We start from the raw sequence: 16,316 nt of genomic DNA, 5'->3' as shown, positions 1-16,316 counted from the left end.
CTCACTATACTACACTACATCTCTGCACTATATCACGCCACACTACACAACATCTCAGCACTATATCACGCCACACTACGTCCCACTATACTACACTACATCTCTGCACTATATCACGCCACACTACGTCTCACTATACTACACTACATCTCTGCACTATATCACGCCACACTACGTCTCACTATACTACACTACATCTCTGCACTATATCACGCCACACTACATCTCACTATACTACACTACGGGTGAGATTTAATAGGATGAAAGATTCAGAAAGTGAGAGATTTGGGAAGAAATCTCCAGTTTTTTTAAAGCGGCAATTATTTACAATGCAGGACCAGTTTGATTTTGCAGTGTAAATGATTGCCGCTTTAAAAAACCTGGAGATTTCTTCCCAAATCTCTCACTTTCTGAATCTCTCATCCTATTAAATCTCACCCTACATCTCTGCACTATATCACGCCACACTACATCTCTGCACTATATCACGCCACACTACACTACATCTCTGCACTATATGATGACACACTTACGTCTCTGCATAATGGGGCTAATTCAAAAATTCCCTGCAGAAGTGCATACTCCGCAATGCAGTGATTTTTACACTTCTGTGCATGCGCAAAAGGGCAGCGATGCGGCATTAATGGGGCAAGGTCAGGACAATGCAATGACAATGCAGTGTTATTCTGGGTGTTCGGGAGGAGAGTGAGCTTTGCTGTTTGTGGTAACAGTACAGGTGGATTTAGGTCAGGCTTCTGGGAGGGTAAGGGTCAGACTGAGGGGAGGGTTAGGGTTAGGTACTAGCAGAGAGGGTAAGGGTCAGGCTGCGGGGAGAGTAAGAGTAAGGTACTAGCAGAGAGGGTTAGGGTCAGGCTGTGGGGAGGGTTAGGGTCAAGCTGCGGGGAGGGTAAGGGTTAGATACTAGCAGGGAGAGTAAGGGTCAGGCTGCAGGGAGGGTTAGGGTCAGGTACAAGCAGAGAGAGTAAGGGTCAGGCTGTGGGAAGGGTTAGGGTGCGGGAAGAGTTAGGCCGGTTTCACACACTCCGGCTCCTGCCGGACGGTGAAATCCCGCACGGACAGGGAGCCGTGCCGCACACACTAGTTTATCATGGAAGGGATGGCCACAGCCCGGCAGCCGTCCCTTCCAGTGGCGGGATCCGGCTGCAACCGTGCGGCCGGGTCGTGGCCGTCCTGTGTGAATGGACACAATAGTGTCCATTCACAACTAATGTGTGCGGCACGGCTCCCTGGCCGTGCGGGATTTCGCCATCCGGTAGGAGCCGGAGAGTGTGAAATAGCCCTAAGGGTTAGATACTAGCAGGGAGGGTAAGGGTCAGGCTGCGGGAAGGGTTAGGTACTAGCAGAGAGGGTTAGGGTCAGGCTGTGGGGAGGGTTAGATACTAGCAGGGAGGGTAAGGGTCAGGCTGCGGGGCGGGTTAGGTACTAGCAGAGAGAGTAAGGGTCAGGCTGCGGGAAGAGTAAGGGTTAGATACTAGCAGGGAGGGTAAGGGTCAGGCTGCGGGAAAGGTTAGGTACTAGCAGAGAGGGTTAGGGTCAGGCTGTGGGGAGGGTCAGGGTTAGATACTAGCAGGGAGGGTAAGGGTCAGGCTGCGGGGAGGGTTAGGGTAAGGCAGCTACAAGGGATAGTTAGATAGGGGGAGAGAGGGTTATAATTCTCCGTATCAGGATGCCGGGGTCGGTATTTTGACCTCCAGCATACCCACCGCTGGGATGGCATGCAGTTTAAATCCCGGCGGTCCGGATCCCGGCGTTCAGAATCCCGACCGCCGAAATCCCGACACTATCTCCCTCCGTGGGTGTCCACGACACCCCTGGAGGGAGAATAAATTAGCAGGCCGAGCGTAGCAAGGCACCGGGCCCGCTGTGGGGCGATCCACGTCCCCCCCTTGTCGGGATTTCGGCGGTCGGGATTCCGGCATCGGGATTTTAAACGCCGGGATTTCATACTGAATCCGCTGGGATATCGTATGTATCCGCATATACCACATACATTTTTCTCTCATCGTCACATTGCGGATAGCGCTTGTCACCATTACTAGAATTGTATCCCTGTAGGCGGGATGTTACCTTCTACCCCAGCTGCCTAAGTGCAAGGACCTTCGTTCTGCTAACACAGGTACATGTCACCCCACACCAATCGAACATTACCAGCAGACACTGCGTCACCAACATTTCAATGTCAACCCACACTGCCGTCACTATCACTGACATTACATCTGCACACACTGCACCACTACCAGCACCCACTGTCCTCACTATCACTGACATTACTGCACCACTACACCATTATCACTGACATTACATCCGCACACGGGATGCAGTTTAAATCCCGGCGGTCGGGATCCCGGCGTTTAGAATCCCGACGGCCGAAATCCCGACACTTTCTCCCTCCGTGGGTGTACATGACACCCCTGGAGGGAGAATAAATTAGCGTGCCGAGCGTAGCGAGGCACCGGACCCGCTGCGTGGCGAGCGCAGCGAGCCCGCAAGGGGGGCGATCTACGTCCCCCCCCTTGTCGGGATTTCGGCGGTCGGGATTCCGGCGTCGGGATTTTGAACGCCGGGATCCCGACCGCTGGGATTTCATACTGAATCCCCGCACACACTGCACCACTACCAGCACACACTGCACCACTATCACTGACATTACATCAGCACCACTACACCATTATCACTGACATTACATCCGCACACACTGCACCACTACCAGCAGACACTGCACCACTACACCACTATCACTGACATTACATCAGCACACACTGCACCACTACACCATTATCACTGACATTACATTGCACCACGACCATCACACACTGCATCACTATGAGCCCAAAATGCACCACTACCAGCACACACTGCCTTCACTATCACTGACGTTACACCAGCACACACTGCACCACTACCAGAACACACTACACCACTCTCACTGACGTTACACCAGCACACACTGGAGCAGATGTACTAACCCCCCCACTTTGCGCTTCTGACATAACGTCCCGCTTCTCCTGCATAACGAGGAGAAGCGGGCACACGTTATGGGGAGATGTACTAACATCCCCCAAGCCGATAAGGAGAGTCGTTATGCCCAGCGTTAACGGCTCTCCTTATCGGCTCCCTCGCCGCCCCGCACATGCGCAGTCGCCGTCGCCCCCCCTGCCCGGCTTACTGGGCATGCGCGAGATCTCGCAAAAACCGCGAGATCTCCAGCGCAGCCCAAGCCAGACGCAGGGCTAGCGTTGTCCCCATAGTGGGGGATAGGACAACGCTAGCCCTGAGCTGGCGAAGCGGCCGGGGCGAATTAACGCCTTCAAGGCTGTTAATACATCGCCCCGGCCGTTAATCCCTGGGGGGGATTGCAGGGACAGCCCCGCCGAGCGTAACTCGGCGGGCTGTCACTAGCGCACGTTAGGTGCGCTAGTGATACATTAGGGTCAGACGTAATCCCCCCCAGTTAACCAGCGTTAAGTGCATTTTTGCACTTAACGCTGGTTAATACATCTGCCCCACTGCACCACTACCAGCACACACTACACCACTATCACTGACGTTACACCAGCACCACTACCAGCACACACTGCCTTCACTATCACTGACGTTACACCAGCACACACTGCACCACTACCAGCACACACTACACCACTATCACTGACGTTACACCAGCACACACTGCACCACTATCACTGACGTTACACCAGCACACACCTCACCACTACCAGAACACACTACACCACTATCACTGACGTTACACCAGCACACACTGCACCACTACCAGAACACACTACACCACTATCACTGACGTTACACCAGCACACACTGCACCACTACCAGCACACACTGCCTTCACTATCACTGACGTTACACCAGCACACACTGCACCACTACCAGCACACACTACACCACTATCACTGACGTTACACCAGCACACACTGCACCACTACCAGCACACACTGCCTTCACTATCACTGACGTTACACCAGCACAAACTGCACCACTACCAGAACACACTACACCACTATCACTGACGTTACACCAGCACACACTGCAAACTCACACATCACACTGCATCACTATATACAATAAGGCAATCAGCAAACACTGCACCACATCACAGTCACTGGCAGCTTGCATAGTAACCCCCATACAGTGACTCACCTATCTTAACTCTGTCAGAGCAGCTAAACTTGATTTTCAGTGTCACTCTGAGGCAGGAACCCAGCACGGTTAAGCCCCCTCGCTGCCTGTAGTTGTTGTACCAGACCAGAGGAGCTGGCCTGTCACATGAAAAATGGACTGCAGCATCACACTAATGAGAAGCTGATCCTATCAGCTCCCCCTGCTGGCGCCTGGAGGAATATGCTTCTAATTGACTAGCAGAGGAAGAGAGATGCCGATGGCTGCAGCTGCTTCAGTTCCTTGCTCCAGCTCTAAAAGTGAGTGTGACAGCTTCCATGCACCAGGGTCGGATTTGGAGCCCCGTGCACGAGTCCCGAGGGACCCGTGGCCGGGCCTGCAATGCAGCCTGTCAACACTGGCTGCAAAGCAGGACACTGTGGGCCTATTTACAATGGTGGGCCTGGAGCTGTAGCTCAATATGGCCCATTGTTAATCCGGCCCTGCGATCTGCCCCCTTGCAGTTCATTTGTGAAGGAATTTGCCTTTGTGAGTGAACCAGAAAAAGGGGGTATGGGTAAAAACCGGACCAGGACAAAACCGCCGGACCAGACATCAAACTCTGCATTTTGGAGCTTGTAGCGTCCGGTCGGGGGGTGTCCTGTCCGGGGGTGTCCTGTCTGGGGGTTCTGCCTGTGACACCTGTCACCAGGTAGAGGAGGAGGGGAAGAATAAAGTCTCCCTGTATGGTCCAGCCATGTAGCAAAAACCGGACGTCCGGACCACAGGGGGAGGCTGTAATCTCCCCTTCCCCATGTTCCTGATCACAGGGACCCCCCCGGACAAGACACCCCCCAACAGGACACCCCCCGGACCGGACCCTATAAGCTCCGGACTGCAGATTTTGATGTCCTGTCCGGCGGTCCGGAGTCTAGTCCGGTCCGGTTTTTACATAGTCCCAGAAAAAGGGCCTATATTTCACATTAGATAACTAAAGCCAGCTTTAGTGCACACTATAAGATGTGTATGTCAATTTACTAACATTTTCACTAAGATAAAGTGAAAAAGGTTTTCACACCCTTTTTGTATGGGACTATGTAAAAACCGGACCGGACTAGACTCCGGACTGCCGGACAGGACATCAAAATCTGCAGTCCGGAGTTTATAGGGTCCGGTCCGGGGGGGTCCTGTCCGGGGGGTGTCTTGTCCGAGGGGGTCCCTGTGATAGCTATCACCAGGGACATGGGGGAGGGGAGATTACAGCCTCCCCGTGTGGTCCGGACCGTCCGGTTTTTGCTACATGCCCGGACCATTCAGGGAGACTTTATTCTAGCCCTCCTCCTCTCCCTGGTGACAGGTGTGACAGGCAGCATCCCCCCCCCCCCCTCCCGGACAGGACACCCCCGGACAGGACACCCCCGGTCCGGGGGTTTTGTCCTGGTCCGGTTTTCACCCATACCCTTTTTGTATTGTTTTAGTTTCCTCGGAATGTATTGAAGGACTGTTGGAGCAGTTTTGCTGAGAAACTGCTCCAAACCCTTTAATTCCAAAGTTTTATAGCAACCAGATCGCATTTCCCATATTTATTATGGGAAATTTGATCTGGCGGGCTGAATATTTCTGAGGCGTGGCCTAATCACAAGCACACAGCAGCATGTGCTGGGTTACGGAGAAGCACTGCTGCAGCTCCTTCTTGCAGGTAATGGGGGAGGACCAGAGCCCCCACTGGGCCTCTCTGTCATATCTCTGCCCAGGTAATTAGGGAACCTGCATATGATTTTTGTTTGTGTATGTCTGATTCCTGGAATTTGGAAGTGGACAAGTAAAGTTTCCTATAGCAGCCAATAAGCATTAAGGTAGCATTTATCAAATACACTAGTCAAAAGCTCATCAAAATGACGGCTTAGTCCTATTTGCTCCTACCTCCAATCTGTCTTCACAGCTCCCTCTGTCCATATCCAGCAAGTTTCAAACAGATCCTTTTGCTTTCACTTTCTGTTAAGGAGTCATTTGGTACGTCGAGTGGTCACTGGCAGTACTTCACCTCAGAGGTGAGGAGGATTTAGCCTTTTATATATAAAGATTGTGCAATATGACAGGTATAAACTATTTTCATTGCTTGTCATATCTCCCCTGCAATCTTTGTTTTAAGGTGCCACACTTTACAGCGGCCAGAATTTGCACAACAGCACTCGCTGTCCGAGTAGGGTGTGAGGACAGGTGACGCAGTTGGCGCATAAACGCAGTGGCATTGGCACCTCACATACCGCCCAACTCATACTTGCCTACTTTTGAAAACTAGATTCAGGGTATAGCTGGTAGTATAAGTTTGCACAGCGGCCCATTAAGGGGGCGTGTCATGCTCCACTCAAAGTGGAGTCCCGCAAGGTTCAATATTGGGACCCACCTTTTTTAATATATTCATTAATGATATTGGAAGTGACATTGTGAGTAAAATTGCAATATTTGCAGATGACACGAAATTGAGTAAGGAAATTAACTCAGGAGAGGATGTGGATACACTACAAAGTGACTTAAATAAACTGGAAAGGTGGGCGGAAAGGTGGAAAATGCGGTTTAACGTTGAAAAATGTAAAGTAATTCATTATGGGAACAGAAATTAACAAGCTACTTATAGGCTAAATGGAGTTATTATAGGGAATTCTGCTGTAGAGAAGGACTTGGGGGTCATCATAGATGAAAAATTAGGTAATAGTGCACACTGCTCAAGTGCAGCAGCATTAGCAAACCGGACACTGGCATGCATTAAAAGGGGTATGGATTCAAGGATGCCAAAGTGATAGTGCCTCTTTACAAGGAATTGGTGAGACCACACTTGGAATATTGTGTTCAGTTCTGGGCACCGCACATTAAAAAGGACATAAATGAATTGGAACAGGTACAGCGAAGGGCGACTAAGCTAGTAAAAGGTCCCGAATCTCTAGAATACAAAGATAGGTTAACCAGGCTGAATACGTTTTCACTGGAGAAACGGAGGTTGAGAGGTGATATGATTAGTATGTTCAAATACAGGATTGGGAATCATATGGAACTGGGAGATGATTTGTACACTAGCAGGCCTATACTTAGGACACTCGGGCCTGTACTGAGGCTCCAGGAAAATATATTCCGTACTGAATTAAGAAGATTATTCTTCACCATTAGAACAGTAACAATCTGGAACTCATTGCCTGTGGGGGTTTTAACAGCAACTACTGTTAATAAATTTAAATCAAAACTGGATGCATTTTTGACCACTAAGGGAATACTATAGATATGACTTACTGAAGTCAGTAGTTAGGTGTAGGAATTATTCAAGAATTAGAGCGCAAACAAAAGAGTATATGCAGCTAGGGTGCCAAACAAAAATTGGTGCTTGTCGATCACCAATAAATAGCATATATGGAAAAAAAGATTTGTGAACACCCTTAAGTGCTAACTCCTGTTCTACTTAAACACATATAAATAAAATGAGAATACATAACTTTCCAGTATATATAGCTGTGTCTCCTCAACTCTCCAAGTAATAGTGTTCCTATAATCTGGAAAACAACCCCAATACACTCCACAAACAGAGTGTTTTTTTGGAGAGAAAAAAATACAACAATTGGTGCAATATTGTTAAAACACAGTGATCAATGTTTTATTCAACTCGATGCACTCACAAATAAATGATGGATCAAATGGCACTTTTAATATCCCAATGTCAAAAACAGCTGGGCTTCTCAAAAACAGCTGGGCTTCCCGTCCAGGGGAAAACAGTCCACACACTTATATTCAGGGGCTGGCTGGCAACTTTCAGCCTGGGGGGCAAAACAAGCAAGTGGTCCATCACTGGCGCCATCATTTCACCACCCTACCCTCTTCGCTCTAGTATGCAGCAAAGATTAAACAATCCTTCCTCCCCACACACAAACACAACAGAAATGGGGAAAGTACGTGCCGTAGACGCGTTGCAAAAATTTACACTGTAATGCCCATTACACATAATGTCACACACCGTAATGCCCACTACACATAATGCCAACACCATAATGCCCATTACACATAATGCCAACACCAAAATGCCCATTTCACATAAAGCCACATACCGTAATGCCCATTACACATAATGCCACACACCGTAATGCTCATTACACATAATGCCACACACCGTAATGCCCATTACACATAAAGCCATCACTGTAATGCTAATTAAACGTAATGCCACGCACGGTAATGCCCACTACACATAATGCCAACACCGTAATGCCCATTACACATAATGCCAACACCATAATGCCCATTACACATAATGCCACACACCGTAAGGCCCATTACACATAATGCCATCACCGTAATGCCCATTACACATAATACCAACAACGTAATGCCCATAAAACATAATGCCACATGCTATAAAGACCATTACACATAATGCCACACACCGTAATGCCCATTACACATAATGCCACACACTGTAATGCTCATTACACATAATGCCACACACCGTAATGCCCATTAAACATAAAGCCATCACTGTAATGCTAATTAAACGTAATGCCACACACGGTAATGCCACACCGTAATGCCCACTACACATAATGCCATCACTGTAATGCCCATTACACATAATGCCAACACCAAAATGCCCATTTCACATAAAGCCATCATTGTAATGCTAATTAAACATAATGCCACACACGGTAATGCCCACTACACATAATGCCAACACCATAATGCCCATTACACATAATGCCAACACCATAATGCCCATTACACATAATGCCAACACCATAATGCCCATTACACATAATGCCACACACCGTAAGGCCCATTACACATAATGCCACACACCGTAATGTATATTACACATAATGCCATCACCGTAATGCCCATTACACATAATACCAACAACGTAATGCCCATAAAACATAATGCCACATGCTATAAAGCCCATTACACATAATGCCAATACTGTAATGCTCATTAAACATAATAAAGCTAATTACATATTATACCATATAACTGCTGCTTACCTACATGTTCATTGTCAGAAGTAGATCACTTGTTGCCACGGGTTACATGCTTCTTGCCAGGTGTTTCATTCTTGTTGTCATGGGGATTTTTTGCCAGGGGGGAGCCAGGGAACATGCTCATCGCCAAGGGGTTCTATTTAAATAGCGCGCCAGCGCTACCCGAATCCGCACTTCCGGGTAGCGCTGGCCGCACTGTTCTTTTCTGACCGACCCTAGAGGTATGGTAGTACCTCTAGTGTCTGTCTCCTATAAGGCGGCGGCCAGTTTTGGAGAGGCCGTCGCCTTACATTTGTGCGGCCAGGAAGCCGGGGAATGGATGAGCTTGCAGCAGTGACGGCTGTGGGCGGAAACTCTGGGGGAAATTTACTAATATGAAAAACCTAGTTTTAGTATTTTCCCTACGACTGCATACGACTGTTTCAGTCATATGCAAAGTCGTGTTCCGGAGGGGGATTTACAAAGCAGTCATATACGACTGCTTTGTAACCCACCGATGTCGTAGGAATTCGTATTAGCTGGCTGTAATACGGCCGCTAATACGAATTAGTAGAGGCAGTCTGCACGGATCAGTCAGATCCGTGCAGGCTGCAAGGTGTAAAAAAAATGGAAAAAATAAATAAATAAAACAGCGTGGGGTCCCCCCCACAGCCATAACCAGCACCAGGCTGAAAGAGCCGGGGCCGGTAATTAAAAATCAGGGAACCCGACAAATAGGGGTTCCCCGATTTTTAACAACCAGCTCCAGGTCCGGGGCTGGTTCCCAAAATACGGGGGACAAAATGACTAGGGGTCCCCCATATTTTAAGAACCAGCCCCAGGCCAAACCAGCCAGCAGGGTAATGCCACAGCCGGGGGGAGACTTTTTATACAAGTCCCACCGGCCGAAGCATTAACCCTACCGACCAGTCAGCCTGGCCAGGGGCCATGGGGGAGTGGGACCCCCCCCCCCAATAAAGGTGTCCCCTCCTCCATGACTTACCTGACCGGGCTGAAGCCTGGTGCTGTCCTCGATGCCCCTGGGCGGTGGGCATCGAGCTGATACTGGTGTAAAAAAATAGAATGAAAAACTATTGTTTTAAACTGTGGAACTATGAGTCCCAGCAAGCCTCCCCCGCAAGCTGGGACTTGGAGAACCACAAGTCCCAGCCTGCGGGGCATTAAAGGGCCCACTGGGTCTTGTAGTTCCACAGTAAAAAAAATAGTTACATAAATACACACTGACACACGTGAAAAATAAAAGTTTAATACATACATTACACAAACTCACTGATACTTACCTATCTTGATCCCGTAGGTAGGTCCCAGGGTCCGGTCCGGTGGCTTGGTTCCAGGTCTGGTCCGGGTCTGGGGCTCCAGGGCTGAAGAGTCCGGGGTCCTGGATCTGTAGTAATCCAAAGGGGTACCTGGGGAGAGAAGGAAATCCTACTCACCTGCTCCTCTGGCGACCACCCCGGCATCTTCTGTTCAAGTCGCGCTGCTCCCGGCTGCTGGGACCCGCTCCGCTGGACACTGGAGAGATGCAGAGATCCTTCTTCCTCTGCGTCTCTACTCAGAATGAATTCTATTGGCCGCCTAGCGGCCAATCAGGAGCCGAGAAAGTCGGCTCCTGATTGGCCAGAATTCATTCTGAGTAGAGACGCAGAGGAAGAAGGACCCCTAGTCATTTTATCCCCCGTATTTTGGGAACCAGCCCCGGACCTGGAGCCTGGGGCTGGTTGTTAAAAAATCGGGGAACCCCTATTTGTCGGGATTCCTGATTTTTAATTACCGGCCCCGGCTCTTTCAGCCTGGTGCTGGTTACAGCTGTGGGGGGGACCCCACGCTGTTTTTTTTAAAATGTATTTATTTTTCTATTTTTTTTTTACACTAAAGCCTGCACGGATCTGACTGATCCGTGCAGGCTAAAGCCAAATACGACAGGACAATCAAGGTGTATTTTCCTGTCGTATTTTCGTGGCTGTTTTACACCAATTAGCAGCCGTATTATCAGTACGGCTGCTTAGTACATCAGGAACCACCATTCTTTTGAATGGTGATTCCTGTCGTATCCTATCGATGGTGTAGACATTCTTATTTGTAAATACAAATACGAATGTGCCATCTTTAGGAATACGAATTGCTGTATTTTGGGGATAGTAAATCCCGAAAATACAAATGTGTAAAAAATAGGTGTATTTCTGCCTACGAATACACCTATTTTTTACGAATTCATATTAGTAAATTTCCCCCTCTATGTTTTGGATGGAGAAGCAGTGTAATTGAGAAGCCCAGCTGTTTTTGCCATTGGGATATTAAAAGTGCCATTTGATCCATCGTTTATTTGTGAGTGCATCGAGTTGAATAAAACATTGATCACTGTGTTTTAACAATATTGCACCAATTGTTGTATTTTTTCTCTCCAAAAAAACACTCCGATTGTGGAGTGTATGGGGATTGTTTTCCAGATTATAGGAACACTATTACTTGGAGAGTTGAGGAGACACAGCTATATATACTGGAAAGTTATGTATTCTCATTTTATTTATATGTGTTTAAGTAGAACAGGAGTTAGCGCTTAAGGGTGTTCACAAATCTTTTTTCCATGAAGTAAGTAGTTACAAGTTAGATAGGTTGAACTCGATGGACTAATGTCTTTTTTTCAGCCTTAATTACTATGTTACTATGTTACCCAAAGGGTGTGTCTAGTTCCATATATGGAGAGATTGTAAAAAAGAGATTGTAAACGTAGCACCTAGAAACAAAGGTACAGCATCTATTCCTGCAGCCAGGGGGGCTGGGGGTCATAGCGAGCAGTTCACGGAGCTGCTGGGCATGCCCCCAACAGTGTCGAAAATGGGGGCGTGGCCGCACGGCAGCATCATGTGTACAGACCACACCCCCTTTTTGCTAGGCCACGCCCCAAAATTCTCTGAGAACTGTCCCTCTGAGCTACATCACATGTTGGGCGGTATGACCTCGCACCCTTTGCATTTAGTAAGATTGATCCCTATGATTGTAGTTTGTCTGCCCCAAGAATAACACTAATGATTTTCTGTAATGCAGATGCATTAGGACCCAGGTGTCAGTCTAGCATCAGTTTATCAATACCCCACTGTGCCCAGTATTTACTATGCTATGGCCATGTGATCACCAGAAAATAGACGATGAATTGTGTTCCCTGGAATCAGGAAATGACACAACTAGGATGTGCTATTGCTCAATTGTGGACATGAAGGGATTTTAAAGCAGTGTTTTGATGTTCCCAACAAGCTGGTGTCAGCCACTGGTTCCTGTTGATGGGTTGACAATGTCTAGGTCGACAGGCAATAGGTTGACACATAAAAAAGGTTGACATGTCAAAGGTCAACATTGCCAAAAAAGTCGTCACAAACAAAATGTCGATGTGCTAATGGTCCACACAAGAAACAGTCGGCGTGAATATTGTGTCAAAATCATGGCGTCCATGTCAACTGAAAATGGCGGTATCTCATTGTAGCGTATGAGCTACACCGCGCACTGCTGGCCAAGCGGGGGTTCTGGCTGACTGCACATGCGCAGCACCTGCAGCACATTGCAGCAGAGGCAGGACTACCATTGGTGCATTTCATTGGGACCCCTGAGGACTAAGGGGCCCAGTGTTGCCACTGACTGCTGTGTGGCATATTGTGAACTTGGGTATTTTTGCACCTGGACCAACCACTTACGAGTTCTGACACTGCATTGCAGGAACGATTTCCTTTCAGCAGCACAGCCTCTCTCCCCAGCTCAGCACACGCTGCTCAGTGCCATGTGCTGAGCTGGGGAGATTGACAGTTGCAGCGGCATCCTGTCCTCTCTCCCCTCTCGTCTCCCCCTCTCCTTTATTTTTATTTTTTTCACAGTGACATGGATGCACAGTGACCACACCCCCTTAATTTTACCGGGGCCCGCCTGTCCAGTTGGCGCTCCTGCCACTTGGAGCTCTTGTTCCTGAGTGTGCTTAGTGATACATTCAACCGACAGGATTGCATATTGCAGCACAGTAAGATCCAGCGCAAATCACATAAAATATGCAATTCCTAATAAATGGGCTCTATAGTACATTAAGCTTTGGGACGGAATGTTCTAACATCCGCCGCCCATTTTCGCCACCCTCTGCTGGGCTTCGCATTTTTACTAATGACATGTTCACTAACTTATGCGATTAGTAACGCAATGGACAGCTCTTGCTATAAGAGTTGTCCCTTGCGATGTGGATCCAGCACTGGACTTCCGGGTCTGAGACCCGGGAGTCCCACGCAGGGCATGCTGGTAGGAAACGTGAGGGATCCCGCCCACAGCACTGCGGTAAGAAGCCCATAGGCTTCTACAGGGAATCACCAGCTTTTGCTGGCGATTCCCTCCTCAGTGCTGACCCGGCAGAGGGAGGTTAGAGAATACAGAAATGCGGTAAAACCCGATAATGGAGTTTTTTACCGCATTCTCGTGTTAGTGCATCCCGCCCATGGTATTTTAGATCTACAGTGTCCAGGTTGCTGCACTCGGCACACTATTATAACCTAACTCTATGCCCTCGTGGATGAAGTATGACCAATTTGTTTTTTTACAAAAAAAAAAAAAATCACAACAAACTCGAGAAAAAATAGCTATTAGGTTATGCTGTGCCATCGATAGATGAGAACCATCGATAGATGAGAACCATCGATGGTAAAACTATTTTACATCAGTCTTAAACCATTGATGATTTTTGAATCATCGATGGTCTATGGCCATCCCTAAGTTGAGTCCCCCCTGACAAAAAAGTTCTCTATGATGCAGATCAGTGCACAAAGATCATCTACAGCTTCAGTTTATTAAACCAGGCTAACTGTGTATCACATGCTGCTGTAGATCTACAAATAATGAATTTAGCGAATCGAAAGACAAAGAAAAAAATCCAGGAACCTGTGTTTAATCATTGGCTGACGGTCACATCAGGCATTCATAGGTGGAGAATGAGAATCATGATTCCGGGAAGTATATTATACAGAATGTACTGCTTTCCTACAGCTACAAGCCAAAAATAGAATATAGACATTTCCTGTTTTGTTCCCAAACATGTTTTCCCCCTTATTGGAAGAAGAATCCCTGGAATTTCAAAATAACTCTTCTTTCTTGTCACTCAGGCACGAGTTCCGTGTCCCGTGACCAGTCCATGTTGTAACATCACTTGTTTGGACCGGTGCATTCGGAATGCTTCTACTAATTTATTTGCTCAATAAGCAGACGGGATACCACACTGCAGTGATACTCTACTTAAAAAAAACAAGACTTTTAAAGGTACTTGTGTAGTATCACGGCGGCAGCCTAACCAACGGCTGCCTAGCGTAGTAAGCGTAGTGTCTCTGCGGCAGCCCTGCATAGTTAGCATAGTCACCGTACTGTCCCCGCGTAGTTAGCGTAGTCACCGGACTGTCCCCGGGAGCTGCAGCTCTGTCCCCGACGTCCCTGGCAAGCGTAGTGAGCGCCTCTCAAACAGCGCCGGTAACCGCAAGATGCCCTGAGCTGCCGGACGCCGGCGGAGAGGGGATCACGCGGACGCCAGCGGAGAGGCGCTCCATCTGCCTGAGATGCATTTACAAAGGGACGCGTTACACGTCCTCCCAACCTGTTCATACCCCCACTATCCACGTCGGCATGGAGTAGATTTTATAAAGTGTGGTGAGCCACCGAGCCTGAAGCATGGCTTGCGCAGTGAGCCCAGCAAGGGGATGTGGATTACTTTACATGTATTCCGCGTGCGCTCCCCACGCTTCAGGCTCCGTGGCTCGCTGTGCTCGCCACACTTTATAGAATCAGCTCGACACCGACATGGATAGTGGCGGTATGAACAGGTCAGGAGTAATGCATGCGCTTGCCACGCTTCGGGCTGGTGTGGATAGGGGGGTGTTTAAAGAAAACATGGTACTTGTTTCCTAACACGGCCACCACAATTTCTATCGTGGTGGTCGTGTCGGAAAAAATCGTGTCGGTCGCATACCAAAACGCACACGACGCGACCGACGCGATGTACCCGATTTCTCCATAGGCTTCAATGTTAAAATTATTTAACATTGAAGCCTATGGAGAAATCGGGTCCATCGTGTCCATAGGCTTCAATGTTAAATTATTTTAACATTGAAACAGAGTCCATTTAACATAGTAAAAAATGGTAAAAGGGCCAATATGGGCCATTTCTCATTGGTTATGGCCCCGTCATGTGTGTAAAAAATAATGCCCCCCCATTGTGGCCGCCACCCCCACGATTGACGCAAACCCGAAGCGTTTCGAGCGCAGTGAGCCCGCGAGGGGCGGCGGTGCGCGTCCTCCGACCTTTTCATTCCCCTACTTTCCACGTCGGTGTGGAGTTGAGAATAGATTAGTGTGGCGAGCGCAGCGAGCCACCGAGCCCGAAGCGTGGCGAGCGCACGCTGATACCTTCACAGATCCCTGCGTCCCCTCGTGGGCTTCACAGGTATCAGCGTCCCCTCGCGGGGCTCGCTGCGCTCGCCACGCTTCGGGCACGGTGGCTCGCTGCGCTCGCCACACTAATCTATTCTCAACTCCACGCCGACGTGGATAGTAGGGGAATGAAAAGGTCGGAGGACGCGCACCGCCGCCCCTCGCGGGCTCGCTGCGCTCGCCACGCTTCGGGTTCGCGTCAATCGTGGGGGTGGCGGTCACAATGGGGGGCCATTATTTTTTACACACATGCCGGGGCCATACCCAATGAGAAATGGCCCTTATTCGGCCTTTTCCCATTTTTTCCTATGTTAAATGGACTCAGTTTCAATGTTAAAATAATTTAACATTGAAGCCTATGGACAAATCGGGTCCATCGCATAGGCTTCAATGTTAAATAATTTAACATTGAAGCCTATGGGGAAATCGTGGGCATCGCGTCGGTCGCGTCGTGTGCCTTCTTAAGGCACACGACCGACGCGATGTACCCGAGTACTGCTTTTTTCAAAGGAAATCGCGGGCATCGTGTGCCTTAAAGTTAAGGCACACGATGCCCGCGATTGTGGCCGTGCTAGGAAACAAGTACCGAAAACATTCACACCTGCCATATCATACATCTGAGACAGTAACAGAAAAAGGGACAGAGATCTGAGACAGTAATGATGACATGTTTTAACTGTTAACTGGATTTTAGTGAATAATAAAGAAGAAAAAAAACACTTAAAGTAC

General features: G+C 48.5%; 1 protein-coding gene across 1 annotated transcript in view; it reads right to left on the bottom strand.

The window, feature by feature from the left end:
* Positions 1-4,294, bottom strand: part of FGD1 (FYVE, RhoGEF and PH domain containing 1) — a 109,860-nt gene extending 105,566 nt beyond the window's left edge. Inside the window, exon 1 of the mRNA XM_083158707.1 lies at positions 4,174-4,294. The gene's annotated coding sequence lies outside the window, so the exon portion shown is untranslated. The remainder of the gene's footprint in view (positions 1-4,173) is intronic.
* Between the last annotated feature and the right edge of the window lie 12,022 nt (positions 4,295-16,316).

The sequence above is a fragment of the Crinia signifera genome, chromosome 9 (genome assembly GCF_055691185.1).
Source record: "Crinia signifera chromosome 9, ASM5569118v1, whole genome shotgun sequence".
In the NCBI taxonomy this organism is placed as follows: domain Eukaryota; kingdom Metazoa; phylum Chordata; class Amphibia; order Anura; family Myobatrachidae; genus Crinia; species Crinia signifera.
Note: the sequence above shows the minus strand (reverse complement) of the source record. Positions and strands in the feature narration are given on the sequence as shown.